This window comes from Odocoileus virginianus, chromosome 32 (assembly GCF_023699985.2).
Source record: "Odocoileus virginianus isolate 20LAN1187 ecotype Illinois chromosome 32, Ovbor_1.2, whole genome shotgun sequence".
NCBI classification, from domain to species: Eukaryota; Metazoa; Chordata; class Mammalia; order Artiodactyla; family Cervidae; genus Odocoileus; species Odocoileus virginianus.
In genome coordinates this window covers 14,399,181-14,421,892 of record NC_069705.1, presented here as the reverse complement: position 1 = coordinate 14,421,892, position 22,712 = coordinate 14,399,181, and the positions used below count along the sequence as shown (strand labels likewise).

Below are 22,712 nucleotides of genomic sequence, written 5' to 3'. Positions count from 1 at the left end.
TTTTCTTTCTCTGTCTCCTGGTTCTTATTTCCTATTTAAGAATTCTTTGCCTAATTCAAGATCATTATGATTGATATTTTCTCCTCTTTTTTTTTTAAACTTCTTGATGTTCTTTTGTAACTCATGTACTGCATCTATGATCCATTTTAAATGACTTTTTATATGTAGTATGAGGTAAGAATTAAAGTCTTTTTTTTTTAAATGGGTATGAAAATAATCCTATTCTTATTTAAAAGATTACCATTCTTCCATTGAATCATCTTGACATTTTGAACCTATAGTAAAGCATCTGCCTACAATGCGGGAGACTCAGGTTCAATCCCTGGGTTGGGAAGATCTGCTAGAGAAGGAAATGGCAACCCACACAGTATTCTTGCCTGGAAAATCCCATGGACCAAGGAGCCTGGTAGGCTACAGTCCATGGGGTCGCAAAGAGTCAGACACCACTGAGCAACTTCACTTTTAATTTATTATCATGTTTTAATTTCCCATCCATTCAAAAAAGTTTCCAGTTTTATGATTTATCTTTGATGCATAAATTATTTCAAGATATGTTTATAATTTCCAAAAATCTAAAGATTTTTCAAATATTTCGTGTTCTTCATTTTTAGCTTAATTTTTTGTACTCAGAAAATCTATTTTATATGAGTTCAACTCTTTTAAATAAATAGGGACATGTTTTATATCTTCAAATTTATGATATATCTTGGTAAATGTTTCATGTATTCTTTTTTTTTAATATTAAAAATACCTTTATTTTGTTTTTAAACATATATAGCAGTAAACAGGTGAGACAGGAAGCTGCTTAAGTCCAGAAGGGAAAAGGTTACAAAAGATACATTAAAAATATTTAGGTTGAAAGCATGAGCATCCTTACATCCTTTCTTAAAGAATAAGCACATTCTATACAAATGATTGTGACAAAGAATTTTAAAGTTCAAGAGCCTGTCACAGTAATGAGGTAAAATGTGGACAAGAGGAGTCTTGCCAGCTTCTCTTCTCCAATACTCATTGAAGTCTCATTCATTTTTCAGGTGGGCCTTTAGTGCCCACTGTCTGTTGCACATTCTTTGCGGTCTCCTTCTCCTCAGATTTTACAGTCTCTGGTAGAGGTTCTGCCTCTTTCTTTGTCTGATCCACTGGGACAGGATTTTCTCCAGACTTTTCCTGCACAAATTTGGGTGGAAATTTTTGTCTAAGATCTAGGAGTAAAGCATCCACATGCTGTCTCTGGAAAATAGGGCTTGGTTCTTCTTTCCTTTTGATTTTAGGTTTGACTTTATCTTGCTCTTCGTGATCTTTGAAGTGCCACCAATACCCTTTGGAAGGGTGATATCAACAGTATGACATAGCTTCATCAAAAGCTGACTGGATGCATGCACTGCAGTAAGCACTCTAGAGTTTGTAACTGACCCCAAGTCTGGTGCCTGATAGATCACTCCAGCAATAATATAGTAATCAGCCAGTGGGATAACTTGAGTAGGGGACTGCCGCTGTTGCTTCCGAATGATAAAAAGAATGGGCTCTTGAGCATGTAAAAGGATGTATTCCACTCCAACCATCTGACTTGGATATCCACCGCCGCCATAACTCCGAAAAACATTTCATGTATTCTTGAAGAAAATATATATGCTGCTGTCTTGGGGTGAAGAGTCCTATAAATGTTGATTAAGTCAAAGTGGTCAATAGTGTTCTATTTATTGTTGACAAAAGTGCAGAATTTTCATATATTTCTCCTTGATGTTCTATCAGATTCTACATTGTATATACTGAAATTATATTATTAGCTGCATAAACATTTGAGATCATTATACTCTCTTTATGAATCAATTCCTTATTACTGTGAAATGATTCTTCTTATTCCTTATAAAATTCTTTGTTCTGAAATCTACTTTTCAAATATATAGCCACTCCAATTTTCTTTGATAAATATAAGCATGGTATAGCATTCCTTTTTATCTATACTTTTCCTTTAACTCTATCTGCAATTTGTAATTAATATGTTCTTGTTGACAGCATATAACTGGAGCTTTTACTTCCAATAGATTGTGTCTTTTAATTGGTAGGCATATTCAATTTATTTTAAAATGTGTTTATTGGAACAGTTGGATTTAAATTTTTCATATTATTGTTTTCTATTAATCTCATATGCTATTTCATTTTTAATTTTATATCTTTTTTAGACCCAAATTTGATTTTTCCATTTTTAACCTCTGCCATAGGTTTATTAGCTCTATTATTTTTTTCTTTTTTCAGTGATTTCTTGAACAGTTACAGTATATAGCTTTAACTTATTGCAATCTACCTTCAAATAGTTTTATACTATTACATCCATGGTATGATGAATTTAAAATATTCTATTTTTGTTTCTCCCTTCCAGTCATTGTTCTGTGTTACTTGTAGGAGAAACCCTCAAATTCTTAAACAGTCATTAAAGATCTACTATCTCACAATAGACTTCCCTGTGAATTTTATTTCCCACTACGATGTTTTTCAAAGTCTCTGTTCCTACCAAATATTGATGCATTTATGCAAACTCTTCTGATATTCTCCCCAGTTCATGTTATTTTTCCCCATGTCTATCAACCATATTTTTAGTTTCCCTTATAAACATCTTTTAAGTTTCAGCTACTATCATTTAGCCTTATTAAAATTCTTCAGATATATTCTGATTTCCAAAGACATTAATTTCCTTCTCTGAACTTTTCTAAAGCTCATTCTTCATAATAATCACAAAGTACTTAATGTTTTATAATTATTACACACATATCCAGTTTCTATAATGTAAAATTGCCTAAACACTTGCAGCTGAAGTTATAGCTAATGATTCTCTGAATTCTTTGCAGCGCCCAGCACAACACGTGTACCTCTACTAGGTGCCAAATCAATGTTTTGAAAAAATTAGCCTTAGATAACACTTTGATCATAAATATGGCAATTATTCTAAGTTTGGTGATCACAAAGCATGGTTAACTAGAGTGCAGTCATAAGAAAGAAATCATATCGGTTATTTTAACAGAGAATTTAAGATAAGCAATTATTGACCAAGTATTGAAAGCCTGAAAATTTGAAAGGCAACACTAAGGTTTTACATGATGAACAGCTACAGGACACAGCCACAAGCCTTAGTCACTGGAGGAAAATGGAAAAGGTTGGAATTATTAAAATTAAGACACTTGGTGGAGAACTCCTGAGAGCTGAACTTACATTAAGTAGTAGGTCTTATCAGTGGGGATTGTTGTCTATTAGTTCAAAGAGAGACCTTAGGGGCTAGGGGACAGACCTCTGTGAAGGACATCAGCTGGCAGGTGCTAAATTACTTGAAGGGTTATGAGGCTGGTTTATTAAGAGAAGTATAGTTAAAAGCAGAAAACCTTTCAAACTGTAGTTAATTGCTGCTATAAACAAATTGCTCCTGTTGTAGTGAAGCATTGCTGGAATGACAGTGTTAAGACTGGGAGCCAAAAAAAAAAAAAAACAGAAGAAAGTTGTGATTGAGAAGAAGTATGCCCTCCCTCTTCCTGCTTTTGAGTCTCTTTCCAGGGCCCCAGATGATCAGGGGCTAAAAGAAAGAAGCTGGAGAAACTGAATGCAGATGGTGGAGTCCTAGCCCCAGCATTACAAAGAGTGAGTTTGAAGCTGACAACTAATAGCTTAGTTACTGGCACAGTCTCACAACTCTCTGGGTCCAAATGCTGACTTCTGTCTTACAAACTACACTAAGTGAGGAATGTAAAATGAGCAAAAGAATATCACTTAAAATAGGTGGATGTCTTGAAACATTTAGTGATGTTCCAAAACATCCCTGTTGTTTTGAAATATCAAGATGCACATAGAAAGGACAGATAAGAAAATTTACTGCTTTTCTTAGAAAGCTCTTTGAAAGGGAAAACCAGCTTAGTGAAAAATAATAATTTTAGATGCTTATTGAGTGATCTTTGGATTGCTAATGGGCCAATGAAGTGGATTTTGTAATCCATTTCTGTTAATTTTTACATTTAAGTGAGTCTCATTTATTTGATAGCATTCTAGCAAACTGAAGTCTTTGCTGCTAGAATATTCTCAACTATGTTCCGCAGTTATCCTTTGGAATAGTTTCTTACACAACTGACCTACCCAAGAGGAACAAGCGTATTACGACAAATCCCTCTGAGACTTGCTCAGAAATCCTCTGAGCAAGGATTTGTCAAAAGAAAAATATATGCACTAGACTGTTGCTTCTCAGAACTGAATTCCTAAGACTTGTCTGTAAGGTCTGGGGAATTGTGAGAGGTACCATCACTAAGTCAGGAAGATTTGCAAACCAAGGAACAGAGTGTCCTATTATATAAAAATGTACCTTGAGGCTTTTATGTTCTCTGCCTAGTTCAAGTTTATCAGGGAAATGCCATGTTGTGGCTGAATTAATACTGTTCAAACTGAATTTTGCTTTCAAGAGGAGATGAAAAGCAGAGAATGACAAACATAAATATGATATGTTTCATTAAACCAAATATATGAGTTTCCTTTGAATTATTTCAAATAGAAAAACTTTATTAACAGAAATGTGCTTTGTAGTCTCCAGATCTTTTGCAACCACAGTAGAGGATCCCAAGTGAAAGGTTTTGCACAAAAACATAAGCCTATCATGACTGACACTAATGAAATTCTTAATGCTTAGTAAGAATATGTTTTATAGGAAATTATTCATTCATTCATCAAATATTAACTGAATGCCTACTATTCATGAATCACTGAATCAAGTAATTTAAGGCTTTTCTCTCTAATCTAAAAAGGCAACAATCTATTTATTTCTCATTACATTTGACCTTTCAACTTTAATCTATACTACAAATAGATATCTCCCCAAAACACTAAGAATTTCAACTAAAATATTAGTTCTATTGAAGCACTAATTCTATTTTTTCTTAAACCTGTAAAGCTCATTTTTATTTCTCTAATTGTCAGCTACACATTTTGCTGTTCACTTGGAATAAAATATTACGTTTTCTTGCCTACTGTGCAAACATGGGTAACTTTTCTTTTTTTAAAGTTCTGGACAATGAGATATAAGGAGAAAAGTTTTGTGACGCTTGTGGGTAAATCTTAAAGGAAGCTGACTTGTCTGCAAGTGTTGTTTTGCCATTTTACCTTGTATTCTTCTTTTGGCCCCAAATTCAAAGCAGTCATCTTAGACTTTGACATGAACTCAAAGAAACCCATAACTAGAAAAGTTAAATAGATGGGGATAAAATTACCAAGTTGTAATCTTGTACTGACCACACCATTAATTCTGTTCAGTATATTTTTCACCTCACATATTTTAGTTTTCACCTCTCAAGTTCAATTTTAGTCTTTCTAAAAGTATCAATATTGTCATGTTTCTACTTAATTTTTTGAACATACAGGGTGCAGTTATAATAATTGTCTGAATATGTCTTTCTGCTATTTCTAGCCTATGCAAGAGTTCCGGGTGGGTTCTGATGATTGATTTTCCTTTTTAATAATTTGGGTATTCCTGTTTCTATACATGTATCAGTTTTTAATTGATGCCATATTTCATGAATTTCCTCTTGTTGAGAGCTGGATCTGTTTATATTCCTTAAAGGATTATTGAGCTTTGTTCTTAAACTACTGGGAAAAAAATAATTTTTCCTTTCCCATCTATCTTACTAGGCATTGTTGTTGCTTAGTTGCGAAGTCCTGTGACCCCATGGGCTGTAGCCCACCAGGCTCCTCTGACCATGGGATTTTCCAGGCAAGAACACTGGAGTAGGTTACCACTTCCTACTCCAGGGGATCTTCCCAACCCAGAGATCGAACCCAACTCCACTGGCAGATTCTTTACAACTGAGGTACCAGGGAAGCCCTTACTAGGCATTTCCATGTTCAAATTTTATTCCATTGAGTTCAGTCAGTCAGTTTAGTTCAATCATTCACTCCTGTCCAATTCATTGTGACCCCATGGACTGTGGCACACCAGGCCTCCCTGTCTATCACCAACTTCAGAGTCTACCCAAACCCATGTCCATTGAGTCGGTGATGCCATCCTGCCATGTCATCCTCTGTCATCCCCTTCTCCTCCTGCCTTCAATATTTCCCAGCATCAGGGTCTTTTCAAGTGAGTCAGCTCTTCGCATCAGGTGACCAAATTATTGGAGTTTCAGCTTCAACATCAGTCTTTCCAATGAACAGTCAGGACTGATTTCCTTTAGGATGGACTGGTTGGATCTCCTTGCAGTCCAAGACTCTTGGATCTCAAGAGTCTTCTCCAGCACTATGGTTCAAAAGCACTAATTCTTCATCGTTCAGCTTTCTTTATAGTCCAACTCTCACATCCATAGATGACTACTGGAAAAACCATAGCCTTGACTAGAAGGACCTTCCCTGGCAAAGTAACGTCTCTGCTTTTTAATATGCTGTCTAGGTTGGTCATAACTTTTCTTCCAAGGAGTAAACGTCTTTCTATTTCAATAGTAAAGCAAAACACTTCTGAGTGTATTACCCAATGCTCCATGAACTGTGATGCTTTTCAGTCTGACTGTGGAGCAGTGTTGGCACCAAGGCTGCTCTCCTCTCAGCACTTCTGGCTCTTTCCCTGACTTTGAGTGTTTTCCTCCCATGTGTGGCACAGGTCCTGAGGGGGCTGCCTAGTGTTCGGCTGCATGCGTGAGAGGGACCCTGTTCGCTTTTTGTCTGTGTAGCCCTCTCTCCTCTGGTACATTGTCCTGTTACCTGTCTTTCTGTCTCACTGGATTTTCAACTCTGCCTTTTCAATTTCAGGAATCCACCAGAGTCTATGTTTCCTCCTCCTTGTGCTGTAAGTCAGCAAGCTGGAACAATAACAGGGTTTACCTCAATTTTTTTTTTAAATTTTTTTTAACTTTTCAATTTTGTTTCAGAGTATAGTGGATTGACAGTGTTGTGATAGTTTCAGGTAGACAGCGAAGGGATTCAACCATAACAAGTGCACTTATCAATTCTCCCCCAGACTCCCCTCCCACCCAGACAGCCCCAGAGCATTGAGAAAAGTTCCCTGTGCTCCATCGCAGGTCCTTGCTGGTTGTCCATTTCACATACAGCAGTGCATACATGTCTATCCCCACTTTTTTTTCCTGCTTCTCTAGGATCAGGGTCTTTCAGTGGTTCTCATAAAGTCTGATAATTTAGAAAAAAACATATTGGTATATTCTGCTGTTGTATGTAGGGAAGAACTGGGCTCAAAATACTTGATTTCTCTATTACTTACCAGTGTATTTAAAAAGTGCGTTTCACTATGCTACCTTGTCTTTTACAGAACATACATGCTAGAATTGTTTCTATTCTGTCCTATCTTCTTGAACTATCTACTGGAAAATTTCATCTTTGAGTTGGTAAGCTAGGAAGATTTCTTCTGGTTTTGTGTATGCAATGCTAATCAGTATGATGATATTGAACACTTACATGCAGGATTTTCAAACTTGTACTCCATAGTGTTTTTATTTATTTTAAATTATGTTTGCTGTAACAGTTGGAAAAATATATTACACTCTCTAAAGCTTGATATAAAAATCTCAAAATATATGGTCCAAAAAATACCAGAGGAAAATAATGCTGAAATATGCCAAGTACTCCTCCAGATCCTTCAATTCAATCTCTAAAACCTCTCTCAGGCAGATAGACATAATCATTGGTCATTTTGAACCCATATTTCTATGCACCTTTCCAGTTGCTAGTAACTGATCTCAGATAACAACTCTAGAAAAAAAGGAGATTAAGAGCCAAGCTCAGCATTTTACTTGTTTTCATGTATTTTTAAAAAGTGTTTACAACCACCTGAAAATTGCAGAACCAAGAGAAGGGAAAGACATATTTGAAACACGCGACTTTAATAAATCTAAGTATACGGACAAACAGAACAGGAGCATAGCTCTGCTGCAATTCAAGAAAATTAAAATTGCTGTGCAGGATCTGAGACAATGTACAATTTCTGAAGGTCAGAGAGTACCTGGAACGTGTAAACAGAGAAGAGCAAACTTCAGCTTCATTAGTTCTTCATTGAGGATCTTTATTTCTGATCCCCAAAGAAAATGTACTTTTTAATAATTGTAATATTACTGACCTTTCCCCACAGCTTGTTGATTGATTTTATAACCTTTCACTGCTGTAGCACTGTGTGTCTTTGGTTTGTGTTCTGGACACCAATTTAACTCCATGGGAGGAAAGCACAGAGGTTGAACTATGGATTGAGAATTGTAAAGCATTTAGGCTATTGGCAATGCCCATGCTCCAAAAAATGATTTTTTTAAAGGAATTAACTATTGATTAAGAAAAAAAAAAATCAAGGATATAGATGTAAGAGAATCCTGCATGGAATCCCAGTTACCCAGGTAACCATATCCTGATTTTGGTTTGTAGAGCTCCAGATCTGAATTTGGGAAGGAGAAAGATCTTTTGAAAACATCTATTTGTTTTGAACAGAAAAGAAAATTATCACAGAGCATGTACAATTTGGAAGTCCAGACACAAATGAAGCACAAAACGCAGATTAGCTGAACAGCAGAACAAACATTGTATTAACAATTTAATTATTGCTTGAAGAAAGGACTGATTGAAATAACTGAAAAAAATGTTAAAAAATATATAAATAAATGTTAAATAATAAAAATGTTAAATAACAAGTTAGAAGAACTGTTTCAGTCAAGCATTTAGATTGTGGCATCCTCTAATATAAAAGAAGAAACAAAATAAAAGATAAGGAGACACTAATAGATATTTTGAGCTTCCTAGGTGGTTCAGTGGTAAAGAAGCAGCCTGCTAAGCAGGAAACATGGGTTCGACCCCTGGGCCGGGAAGATCCCCTGGAGAAGGAAATGGCAATACCCTTTAGTATTCTTGCCTGGGAAATCCACAGAGGAGCCTGGCAAGCTACTGTGCATGGGGTCACAAAGAGTCAGACATGACTTAGCGACTAAATACAAACAACACAACAACAGTAGATATTTTATTGCTTTTAAAATTTTATACTTGCTCTTAGATCTATTTTTCTTGTATTTTCATATCTTACAGAAGTCAATGATCAAATGTGTGCTGTTTTATCAAAATCAGTTTTAATATACAATATAAAATAGACATTATTTTATCTCCAGGGTGAAGAGATCCACGCGTTGAATACAATTTCCTTATGAGCTTAAGTTGCCCTAAAGAGCAGCTCTTCCCCTCACTGATAGCAATTGGGATTGAAGGGACAGGTTATTAGCGGAAGAGAAAGGATGAACAACCAGCTATGAGGTTGTTTTGTGAACACAGTCTCCCTTGATAATGTGAAAAGTCATCGCATCTTTCAGAATCAAACAATTTTTTTTTTTTTGAGATGAGGTATTTAAGGGATTCAGCAAAATTTAGTGTATTCACCTGGGGATCCCTTAGTGATACCCCTTAGAAAATTTATGTTCTTCCTAATCCTGAGTTCTGAGAAAAAATGAATTGAGAAATAAGGAAATAGGAAATTATAACACTCCCGAGAGAACTAAAGCTTAACTATCAACACAGAAATGTTCGTGCTTTGAAAGAATCCACAGAGGTCAAGTTGAAGCACACTTTAAAAAGAAAAAACAAAAACAGGCTGCAAGAGAAGTAGAAGTTTATGACCAACATTTCTTGAAACCAGGATAAGAACTGCTTAGGAAAGGAATGTGTTCGTGATGTAATCAGTCCCTCTCAGTCCCTCTCACTTGTAGCCACTGGTATGTTACTTGTGTGTACTGAGACCCTGTCTGCTGCTAACAGCAATGCATTGTTTCTTGCAAATAAAATACATATTAGCAAGTTCATACTCAAAGGATACTTCATACTAATCCAAGAAATAGGATTCCAAGAAATAATGAGTTTGCATGCAAAAGAAACCTTAAATTAACTACCTTGACACACGATCATGTGTAGAGATGTTATCTTTGCTGAAATATATTAATGCTGCTGTGTTTGCATATCATGTAAAAATGACCACTGGCATTCTCCAGTTTTGCAAGTTGGCTATATTTGATTCTTCTTTATAACCCATTAGCAGAAGAAATGAAAAGAAAAGATGTGCACATAAAATGGAAATTTGATCTAAAATATGAATTAGCAAAAAACAATATCAATATCAAAATTGGCAAGCACACAAAATACTTACCTTAATCATTAAACAAAAACAAACTTTTTTGTTTATATAAAACAATTTGTATTCAAATGCCCAAAGTAAATGTGTTTTAGATACTTGGTATTTCAACCAATTTTACTGCAAACTGGAAGGCATTTTTCTACATCTAGAATTTTTGTCAAGATCAAAACTAAAGGATATGGCAATCCATGTTTTAGACGTTTTAAAACTTCATTTGAGCGTGACAAATTTTTGTGATGTTATTTTTCAATTTGTAAAATGACTTCTAGTAGGCATTTTATAATCATCTTCCCATCTATCACAAAATATACTAATCAGATACTGATCATGTGTACATGATATTGAAACTTATAATCTCAACAAAATGTTGATAACAAATCATGCATCTGTTAATACTGTATATTTTAATAGAAAAACTCCAAAACTTTCTATCATAGATTTCTATCACAGAAAAATGATTAATTTTTTATTATTATAATCATTTATTATTATGAAAGATATATGTTATGGGAATTATAACATATATCTTTATAATTTCATTTGGAGACTTCTCAAGAAATCCCTGGAACTTTAATTTCTTATTCTAAAATCCCCCAAATTACTCTTTGTTAAGTATTTGCAAACACTAGGGAATCTTAATTTCTTTTTTTTAAACCTCTGACCAGCTTTTATTTCTGCCTCCTGGTTATACTGCCCTAATCTTCATCTGAAGACTCACTTTCACTCCTCACTCATTCCATTTCATTCTCACATGCCTCAAGCCCCACTCTGTGGCTACAAAGCTGAGATTCTGATCACAGAGCTCTTCTCTGGAATTTCCTCAACTTGAGACAGAGCCGCAGCTTTCTCTTTCAACTTTTACGCTGTGCTATTGTACAGTTAAAAGTTCAGAGTGCTGGCAAAGAAAAACTGGAGAGAGAGTCAGCACGATGACAGAAGCTGTGACAAGAAAGTGAAAAGGGAGAGAGCATGAAGCCAGACACTAAACTCCTGACAGTGCTTGAGATTATGTTCGGCAACGAGACTAACTGCACCTCTCAACTTGTAAGGTACGAAGGAAATGTCTATTCTCTTCTCAAAGAATTCAAGCTTGTTGGAGTTGTTCCTGTAATTCCCAGGCAAAGGGGACCTAACACATTGTCTTAGTCTGCTCCTCAGGCTGCCGTAACAAAGCACCATAGCCTGGGAGGCTTAGACAACAGGAACTGATGTTTCACAGTTCTGAGAAGTCCAAATCAAGGTACTGGAAGGTTCAGTTCTTGACGAGGCTTTCTTCCTGGTTGGCAGACAAACGTCTCACAGTATCCTCACTTGGCAGAGAGAGAAAAATCACTAACGTCTCTTCCTCTTCTTAGAAAGGCGCTAATACCATCCTGGGAAGCCCCACCCTCGTGATCTCATGTAAATCTAATCACCTCCCAAGGGCCCCACCTCCTAACACCGTCACACTGGGAGTTAGGGCTTCAACATGGGAATCTGAAAGGGACATATGCACTGTTTCCTCAAATATTCAGCATTTCTCTTTCACAGAGATAGCATCTTGCTGACTCAAGACCTCCAGGATTTGTACTTAATAAATAACACTTTTCTAAATTAAACACAGGGGATCCCGACCCAGGGATTAAACCCGTGTCTTTTGCGTCTCTTGCATTGGCAGGCGGATTCTTTACCACTGAGCCACCTGGGAAGCTCCACCTTTGGCAAGGCGTTAGCAAATCATTCCTCTCCATTTGGATTTATGGATACATACAAATCCTACTTGGCCCTTCTCAGTACTCTTGATAACATCTGTAACATAGGAAATGCTACTTTTATCCCATTTTTATTCACAGTTTTAATTAAACAAAACCAATATTGATTTCGTTTTCTCCATTAAAAAGGGGGGGGAAATGATTTATCTTCAACCACAATACCCAATCTTGTGCTTGTCCAATAATTGAACAGGTAAAGAGATTTAGGATCTCATGCCCCACTTATTTGGGCTTCCCAGGTGGCTCAGTGGTAAAAAAAAAATAAAAATAAAAAATCCACCTGCCAATGCAGGAAATGCAGGCTCCATCCATGGGTCAAGAAGATCCCCTGGAGGAGGAAATACCTACCCACTCCAGTATTCTTGCCTGGAGAATCCCATGGACAGAGGAGCCTGGCAGACTACAGTCTGTGGGGTAGCAGAGTCAGATATGACTGAACATGCATGCACGCCTCACTTATCTGCTGATATTATGAAACAGTCTACTGAACTTTCTCCATCACCTTATCTTTTTGAATTTAGGTAAAGAAGTGAAGTTAATTAAACTCCGATTCCCCATTGTCATCCTTACACCCAGCAAGTACTCTCTTGTTTTATTTATTCCCTTTTATCGACATTTCTCTTTTCTGTTCTCCCAGCAGAGACAAACATTTTGATATGTTTCATGTGTACCTTTTTTACCATATGTGTGTCATATATGACAGTTTTCACAATCAGTTTTCCTGGATCTTGCCTGCTTGCTCTACCTTGGACGTGGCTGGATCCAGGAGCCCATGAGTGTCAATGCGCATCCTTCACCTGAAGCTTGGGGTTTTTAAACTCTCCTGCCACTCCACAATGTGCCACCAGGGGCTGACTTCCTAAAGAGCCAACTACCTTTCTCAACCTTAAATTGAAGTGGAATTATTTCCCTGTGGCAAGGATTTTGACCAATGGAGACAGGAGACGAGATCAACAAATTCCCTCTTTATTCCAACCTTCTGTTGACTTTTCTAAAGCGTTATTCTTCCACAGAATCTGTCCAGAAATATCTCACATGGCCAAGCGTGTGCACAAGACACAGGAGAGACAAGCTGTATCTTTTCGTAGCTCACCATACAGCAGTGGCCACAGCAGTAACGCATCACTCTGCTTTAGCATCTTCTTCTCCACCTCACTTCTGTTTTCCCTGGACTTGTAACTTCCAGTAAATAATTAGGACTGACAACTCACTTCTGGCTCTGTTTTGCGAGGTTCTCAAACCAAGATAGTATGAATTATGTATTCTTGCAAACTAAGAATTGCTATTTTGTGCGCATGAAATTTTTATCTACCTAATGGCATTCTGTTTCTTCTTTTTTCTTACCCAACACTTGAGTTTTAAGATCTGTCAAGCTGCTAAATATACTCTGTTTCTTCTAACAGGTGCTTAGCACCCTTGTTTGCATCCACTGTCCTTTATACGTATACTTTTCCCGTGCTGGATGGCCAAGTTTCCTTTTCCAAATGCTCGGCACTCTGAGTAACACTGTAAGGAACATCCTCGTATGTGTCTCTTCATATATCTGTGAAAAATCTCCGTAAGGTTCATACAGGGGTAGTAGACAGTACTGGATGGCCAGTACTGTGTATGTTTACTTCAGTAAAAACTACTAGCATGCTCTCCCACATTGTTTGATGGAGGTAACAGCCTACATTCTCACTGGCAGTGTAGAGGAGTCCCAGCAGCCATTCATCACTGCCTGCTCAAGAGAACATCAAACTTTTCAGCATAAAGTAATTTTCCATTGTTGGTTTCACTTACTTTTTTTTATTGTTAATGAAATTGGATATTCGTAAACATGGTAGCCATTTGGGTTTACTCTTATGTGAATTGCCTCATCATATATTTTTATATTTTGATCACTTATGCTATTGAGGTGCTTTTCTTCATGTTGATTTATAGAACATTATATTATCTACAACATATACAGTCATCTCTCCATTAACTTTATTCAAGGCTTCATTTTTTAAACAGATACAATATATATTTAATATTCTTTAATGGTTATTGATGGTGGAATGCCTAATTTCTTTTCATTCCTGAATTCTGTAGTATGGATGACCCAATGTTTGTTTATTAATTCAGTCTATTGAAGCACATCCTGGTTGCTTAGAGATTTTTTTCAATTGTGCATAAAGTTACCACGGACTTCCCTGGTGGTCCAGAGGTTAAGAATCTGTGCTTCCACTGCAGGGGGCTTGGGTTCAGTTTCAGACTGGGGAACTAAGATCCTACATGCCACACAGTGCAGACAAAAACTTACAAAATACAGTTGCTACAAATGTACAGAGTTTTGTGTGAGCATACATTTTTCAAGTCAATAATGTAAAGATCTAGATGAGTGGTTGCTGATTCATAAGGAAAAGCTATGTTTATCTCTGTAAGAAATGGTCAAATGGGCTTCCCTGGCGGCTCAGGGGTAAAGAATCCACCTAGCGATACAGGATCTCTGACACGGGAAGATCCCACATGCCGCTGCGCACCTAAGCCTGTGTGCCACAATTACTGCGTCTCCAGAGCCCAGGAACTGCAACTATTGAGCCCACATCCCTCAAGTACTGAAGCCTGTGCAGCCCACAGCCTGGGCTCCGCAACAAGAGAAGCCCCTGCAACGAGAAGCTCGCACACCACACTCTGGAGTAGCCCCAGCTCACCACAGCTAGATAAAAGCCCGCACAGCCAGGAAGACCCAGCGCAGCCAAAAGTAAGTACATCAACATTTAAAAAAGAAAGTAGACAAATAGAAAGGGTCAAACTGTCTTTCAAAGTACCTGTACCATTTTTTATTCTCATCAGCAATGAAGAGAGTTCCTACTAATCTACATGCACGCCAGCAATTTATAATGGCAGGGGTTTTTTTTTGGTACCAAGGTAATAGTTTTTCATTATATTTCATTGCTGCTTTAATTTGTAAAACCCTAAGGACTCAGGGCCGTTTTTCTGGTGGCTCAGTGGTAAAGAATCCACCTATCAATGCACAAGACACAGGTTGAATCTCTAGGTCAGGAAGATCCCCTGGAGAAGGAAATGGCAACCCACTCCAGTATTCTTACCTAGGAAATCCCAAGGACAGAGGAGACTGGCGGGCTACAATCCATGGGGTTACAAAAGAGTCAGACACAACTCACCGACTAAACAACAACAGTGATACAAGATGCTGAACATCTTTTCACGTGCTTGTTTATAATTTGTTTACCTTCTTGGGTGAGCAATCTCTTATGCCCATTTTTAATCTGGATTGTTTATTCGCTTATTGCTGAATTCTAGAAGTCCTTCACATATTTTGGCTACAAATCCTCTATAAGATATGAGGACTCTGAAATTATTTTCACCTTTTCCTTTCCTTTTCATTCACTTAACCTTGTCTTTTACAAAGCAATTTTTTTTGTTTACTTTTAATAAGTCCATCTTATCAACTTTTGTTTTCATGACTCATATTTCTGATGTTATATCTAAAAATGTATAACCAGACCTAAGGTCACCTACATTTTCTCCTGTTTTTTCTAGAAATGTTTTAGTTTTGCACTTTATTCATTTATTCATTTATTGCCTATGATGATATTTTTGGTTCTTAATTTTGAGAGGTGTAACATTTATAGCATTTTCTCCTCCACCATTTGGACTTCATACATTCTTTTGAGTTAGTCTTCAAACTTTATTTGTGTATTTTTAAGTATAATTTTATAGAGAACATACTACCACATTTTCAAGTTTAATCTGAGAAAGTGCTTTTAAGTGATTCCACTTATGCAATATTAAAATTTATTTCTGCCATTATTTTTTCATGTTTTCTGTATAATTTTTTTTTTATTTCCATTGTCAAATTAAGTTTCCTTGTCCTGGTTAAAAAGTTACACATTTTGTTTTGAAAAGCTTTATTGAGATGTAATTCACACACCATATAATTCACCCATTTAAAGACATTCTCTCTTTATCTATAGCATGGTGGCCCTTGACCAAGGTCCCATCAACTAAGTAATTAATTTTTAAAGTTACGTAAAGTTCCTTTGAGTTTGAACAGTTCTGAATTCTTATTTATAGATCGCATCCAATATCTGTGTTTACCTAGTGTAAAAGAACTGATCAGTTTCTTTGCTAATAAGTCAAGAACTTATTTAAAAAGAAAAAAAAAACTTACCTCCTGCTTGAATGACTGATATTTAGAAAGACTCCATTTTTCAGAAGAAATTCTTCCCCTCTTAGGAGCAGTGACTTAACCTATAACCAAAAACAGACAAACATATCAGAATAAAGATGTCAATTACCATATAAGACATACAAAAGATCAATTTCTTATTCAACCAACACAGTGTTGAGTGCAGGAGAAGGAAAAGAACATGAAATTTGACCTGGGAATTCTAGGTGCAATTATATCCAATATATACTGAATTACTAAACTCAGAAACTAACAATAGTTGCATCAATCTACTCTGGTCATTTCAAAATGACATTAACATATGTAAATATCATCAGCAAGCAAACACATATCCAAGCAGGTGTTCTTTACTTTTGGAAATTAAAACCCACTCCAGTACCCCCTTGCCTGGAGAATTTTATGAACAGAATTTTACAGTCCATGGGATCCCAAACAGTCAAACACAACTGTGCAACTAACTTTCAACTTTCACTTTCATAAAATCAATAGATGTTCAGTATGAAAAAACAGAACATTTACAAGTTTATACAACAGAACATTCCATTTCTAGCTCTAATGATACAGTAGCATCTTTATTTTCAGTAATCTTAAATAATCTGTAAATGAAATCAAAATAATATATGAAACTTTACCTTATTTACATGTTTATAATTTTATTATAAGCATCTTTTAATGTCATTAAAAACAGTAACCTATTACTATGGATCATACCACATCCAATTCTACTGTTAGATACAAATTATTTTCTTATCACTAAGTTAATATTGACATTTTTGTTTATAATTATTCAAAATGTTATATAATTCTTCAATTTCTTTATTCATACTCTTCTTTTAATTGTTTTTTCTTAAGATGTATTTCTAAACTTAAAATCTTTTGATCACTGAACATTAATATTTTATATACTTAAAATGGATTGTCAAATGTTTTTCCAAAAATATCTACTAATTTACACTTTCACCAACAGAATAATGTAGTGTTTTTCATGCTGTGCTTTCACCAATATAGTTTTAAACTTTGCTAATTAGAAAGGTGACAAGCAATAACTTTGCAGTTATAATATTTATTATTCTGATTTATAGTAAATCTGAATATTTATCTAGATATTTCTTCTTTTCTGAAAATTCAGAAATTTCATAATGGTTAATCTATTTCTTGGCTTATCTCTTTCTCATTGTTTTTCATGTTCAGTTTGACTCCTTAAATATTAAGAATTAAAAATTTTCTTATCTGAAGTAAATATTTCTTTATATTTTCTTGGTGGCTTTTTAGCATTTTGTGCCAGCAATTTAAACATTTTTATGTAATCAAAATAATTCTTTTTTTTTTGAGATTATTTTCCGCTCATTTTCATTGTAATATGTGCATAATGTAGGAATGGGAAAAAGCTTTTCTCAACCCCATAGGGTCTTTGGCTGCATCTGCAAGTAAAGTGACAAAGACAGACTTAGGGAAAAGCGTTTTTGTTAGCTTTTTACAGGCACATGGGGGCCTTCTCAAGAGAATGAAAAGGTCACCAGAATGGGAATCTTTTATAGCATTTAGATGAAGAAGCAATACATCTGTGAAGAATTAACAAGACAAAAGAGTTTGGGAGAGGGTAGTAAATGGTGAAGGAATAACTTAGGAAGATAAGGATTAGTTTAACAAGGTTTATTTGTAAAGCTTTCTCAGCCCTAAATTTCCAGTTTCTGGTAATAAGAATGACTTTTTTCCTTCTAGTACTAGATGGGTAAATTGTGCATGAAAGATAGATGACCATTTCAGGGAAAAAGGGTGAGAAAGGGGGGGAGGTCAGCGTGACCTTTCTGCTTCTGCTGTTTCTCAGATTCCTTCAGCTTAAGATATTCAATTTTCCAAGGAAAAACATTTTGCAGTAGTATGTTCTGAACCCCATCATATAACAAACAATGCAAAATGTATGAAGACAAAACAAATTATTTACTACTATTTACCCACTCCCCAACAACCTCTTTTTCTTTCCATGAATTTCTTTTTACTGATAGAAATACATACACACCTATACACACATCTGAGAGCTATACACACATCTGAGAGCATTAGGGTTTACTTGTGGAATTTAAACAAATTGAATATAATATACACATAACCACATTGTTTCCTGGTGGCTCATATGGTAAAGAATCTGCCTGCAAAGCAGAAGACCTGGTTTGATCTCTGGGTCAGGAAGATCCCTTGGAGAAGGGAAGGGCTACCCACTCCAGTCTTCTTACCTGGAGAATTCCAAGGACAGAGGAGCCTGGCAAGTTACAGTCCACAGGGTCACAAAGAGTCAGGACATGACTGAGTGACTAACACTTTCACTTCACTTAATTACTGAATAAAAGAAATCCACGTTTCTTCTTAATGTAGTTCTTATTTCTCCATTTTAATGTTTGCTTGTCTTCCTTCTAGTCTCTTTCTCTTCTTTTCCAGCATCACCTAAAACCCTATCTCAAATGACTTCTAAAAATACACATCTTCCATATTTTTCTTCTCACTCATAAACATGTGTCACTGTGGTTTTAAAAAGCATGCTGATCATATATAATGGCAAGTTACTCAAGTCCACAGTCATATTTCTACTATATTCTTTTAAAATTATGGCATACTATTAAATAATAAGCTACTTCACTCACAATGAAAATATATATTCACTTTTCCCCAGTGTGTGATCACTCTCAACGTGTTTAAACAAAGACCTCCTTCATTAACAGGAGGTTTTACGTATATGTGAGATATTTTAAAGGTGATATGTCTGAGTGAAATGATAATTTACTTTTATTTTTATTTTTTAACTTCTTTGGTTGTGCCAGGTCTTACTTGTAGCATGTGGAAATTCTAGCTGTGATATGTGGGATCTAGCTCCCTGACCAGGGATCGAATCTAAGCCCCCTGCACTCGAAGTGCAGAGTCTTAACTCCATGAAAAACCAGAGAAGGCCCTAATTTTGTTCATAAACAGATATCTCTTGGTAAGTTTCCAGTTAGCCTTTAAAATTTCCCTTTATTGATGTCAGCAATAGTTCTCCCCATTTCTTATCCAGTTTAATGGTTCCACACTAGCATATTCTTATGACTCATTCTTATATTTTTCTATCTGAGAATATGAACAACTTTAATAAATCTGTCAGCTTTTAAAATATCCCTTTCCTTGAATTACCCATTTTTCTATTAGAGCATTTTGTCCCCTATTAAAATGAAAACCATTAATTATATATATTATATTGTATTAGATTACAGATATTAACATTTTACAAACAATGAGCTTTACAAATATCATTTCCCTAAATATTTATTTGTTGGCTTTGTTTCAAAGTGTCTACTTCTGTATAAAAACTTGTGTTTGTTTTTAATTTTTATATGATCAAGTGTGTCAATATTTTTTAATAGCTGCTGGAATTTTTGTCTTGTTTCTCCCAAGGTCATAGATATTAAATGCAGTGTCAGAGTTCTTTATTTCAAGAATTTTTAAAACATTTCAATCTTTACTATGTCTGGATTTAATTTCTGGAGCAGGTTTGATAACAGTCCAACTATCATTTTCTCTTGATGAAAATCTGCTGCACCAGTATTCAGTTCAGTTCAGTTCACTTCAGTCGCTCAGTCGTGTCTGACTCTTTGCGACCCCCTGAACCGCAGCACGCCAGGCCTCCCTGTCCATCACCAACTCCTGGAGTTTACCCAAACTCATGCCCATTGAATCGGTGATGCCATCCAACTGTCTCACCCTCTGTCCCCTTCTCCTCCTGCCCTCAATCTTTCCCAGCATCAGGGTCTTTGCAAATGAGTAAGCTCTTCACATCAGGTGGCCAAAGTATTGGAGTTTCAGCTTCAACATCAGTCCTTTCAATGAACACCCAGGACTGATCTCCTTTAGGATGGACTGGTTGGATCTCCTTGCAGCCCAAGGGACTCTCAAGAGTCTTCTCTGACACCACAGTTCAAAAGCATCAATTTTTCAGTGTTCAGCTTTCTTTATAGTCCAACTCTCACATCCATACATGACTACTGGAGAAACCATAGCCTTGACTAGATGGACCTTTGTTGACAAAGTAATGTCTCTGCTTTTTAATATGCTGTCCAGGTTGGTCATCACTTTTCTTCCAAGGAGTAAGCGTCTTTTAATTTCATATCTGCAATGACCATCTGCAGCGATTTTGGAGCCCAAAATAATAAAGTCAGCCACTGTTTCCACTGTTTCCCCATCTATTTCCCATGAAGTGATGGGACCAGATTCCATGATCTTAGTTTTCTGAATGTTGAGCTTTAAGCCAACTTTTTCACTCTGCTCTTTCACTTTCATCAAGACGCTCTTTAGTTCTTCTTCACTTTCTGCCATAAGGGTGGTGTCATCTGCATATCTGAGGTTATTGATGTTTCTCCCGGCAATCATGATTCCAGCTTGTGCTTCCTCTAGCCCAGCATTTCTCATGATGTACTCTGCATATAAATTAAATAAGCAGGGTGACAACATACAGCCTTGACGTACTCCTTTTCCTATTTGGAACCAGTCTGTTGTTCATGTCCTGCTTGAACAGGACTGTTCAAGCTTCCTGTTGCTTGAACTGTTGCTTCCTGACCTGCATACAGGTTTCTCAAGAGGCAGGTCAGGTGGTCTGGTATTCCCATCTCTTTCAGAATTTTCCACAGTTTATTGTGATCCACACAGACAAAGGCTTTGGCATAGTCAATAAAGCAGAAATAGACATTTTTCTGGAACTCTTTTGCTTTTTCGATGATCAAACAGATGTTGGCAATTTGATCTCTTGTTCCTCTGCCCTTTCTAAAACCAGCTTGAACATCTGGAAGTTCACAGTTCATGTATTGCTGAAGCCTAGCCTGGAGAATTTTGAGCATTACTTTACTAGCGTGTGAGATGAGTGTGCCAGTACTATTTGTGAATTAATTTGCCTTTTGTCTCTGAATCCAATTAGGATCTGAGTTATATATTAATTTTTCATATATTCTGGGTCTATTTTACATTCATGTACTTTGAAAAATACCTGAGTCATAGTCATAATTATTTTGTAATTATTTAATGGCAAATACTTTATAATACTTTCTACCACCTGATAAGGCATGTAAACTACTTTTTCATAATACTATTTGTTGTTCTTGGTAATTTATTCTTACATAAGATTTAATATAATCTTATCTAATTCACCCAATTCAGTGTATATTCTAATTACTCTGTTTCCTAGGGCTGCCATAGTAAATTACACACTTGGTGGCTAAAAGCAACAGGAATTTATTATCTCACACTGCTGGAGTCTGGACATCCTAAATCAAGTTGTCAGCAAGGCTGCTCCCTTTTGGAAACTCTGAGGAAGGATCCATTTGGTGTATCTATCCTAAGTCCTGTTGCCTGATAAAGGTAGTATTGTAATAAAACTCAAAGAATAAAATGTTGTTGTTATTTAGTCGCTAAGTTGTCTCTGATTCTTTTGCGACCCCATGGACTATAGCCTGCCAGGCTCCTCTGTCCATGCTATTTCCCAGGCAAGAATACTGGAGTGGGTTGCCATTTCCTTCTCCAGGGGATCTTCCCAACCCAGGGATCAAAGCCGTGCTTCTTGGATTGCAAGTGGACTCTTTACAACTGAGCCACTGGGGAAGTTCAAAGAGTAAAATGTGTCAACAAATGTATTACTGATATAAATAAGTAATTATGAAAGTAAATAGAGGAGAAGGAAAAAATCTTTTCATATTATTTCCCAATAATAAATGCAAAAACAAGGAGAGAAATAGAAGATCACAATTAGAACACCAGTTAAAAGTATTTCAGGCAATACCCACCAATCAATGCTAAAATCACTGGGTAAAAGTAACAAAGCGACAATATTTGCCCAGTCCCAGAGTAACTGCCCCAAATTGCTTATTAATTATTGTGACAATTTAATCAGACAGCTACAATTCATTGCTACTCTTTCTTCCTGAAAGGGGAGCTTATTTGCTCTCCCTTTGAATAGATACTGTGTTTAATTATGCATTTTTCACAAACAGAATATGGAATGGGGGATAAAAGTAAGTTTACAGTGCAGAAACCAGGCAGACACTATCTTAACAAACATTAACATTATCAATGGTAAGTCATGTGGCTATCATGAACTTCCTGATATGATGTAAGGAGAATAGCATTTCATCTCTGTGGTATTCTTCCTAAAAGCCATTAAGTCCACTCTAATCATGAAAGAACATCAGATGAATCCAAATTGATGGACATTCTACAAAATTATTGACCAGTACTTCTTGAGGGCATCGTATTATAGATAACCAGAAAAGACTCAGAAATGGTGTCAGATTGGAAGAAACTAGGGATACATGAGACATGACAGCTAAAATGCAACATGATGCCTGCATTGGATCCTGGAACAGGTATAGGGCTAAGGATGGGAAAATGCTAAAATCTGAATAAAGACTCTAATTAAGAGTATTGCGGTAATGTTAATCACCTCCTTTGCAGAACCTATTTCCAAAAACAGTCAGAAGGGAAGTTAGGTTTTCAACATACAAATTTTGGGGCACACAATTTAGTCTACCAAACTAAGCATTTACTTCCAAAAGCTTGAATCATAAATCATCAAATGTAAGAAACAGAAAGAATTCTGCATCAGTTGTTCCAGACTCAGCTATGGAAAAGAACTTTTCGGAAGCTTTAAAAA

The 22,712-nt window shown here is 36.1% G+C and overlaps 1 pseudogene; it reads right to left on the bottom strand.

The window, feature by feature from the left end:
• Nucleotides 1–1,008: 1,008 nt before the first annotated feature.
• LOC110148023 (mediator of RNA polymerase II transcription subunit 6-like) overlaps nucleotides 1,009–22,712 on the bottom strand; it is a 29,209-nt pseudogene continuing 7,505 nt past the window's right edge.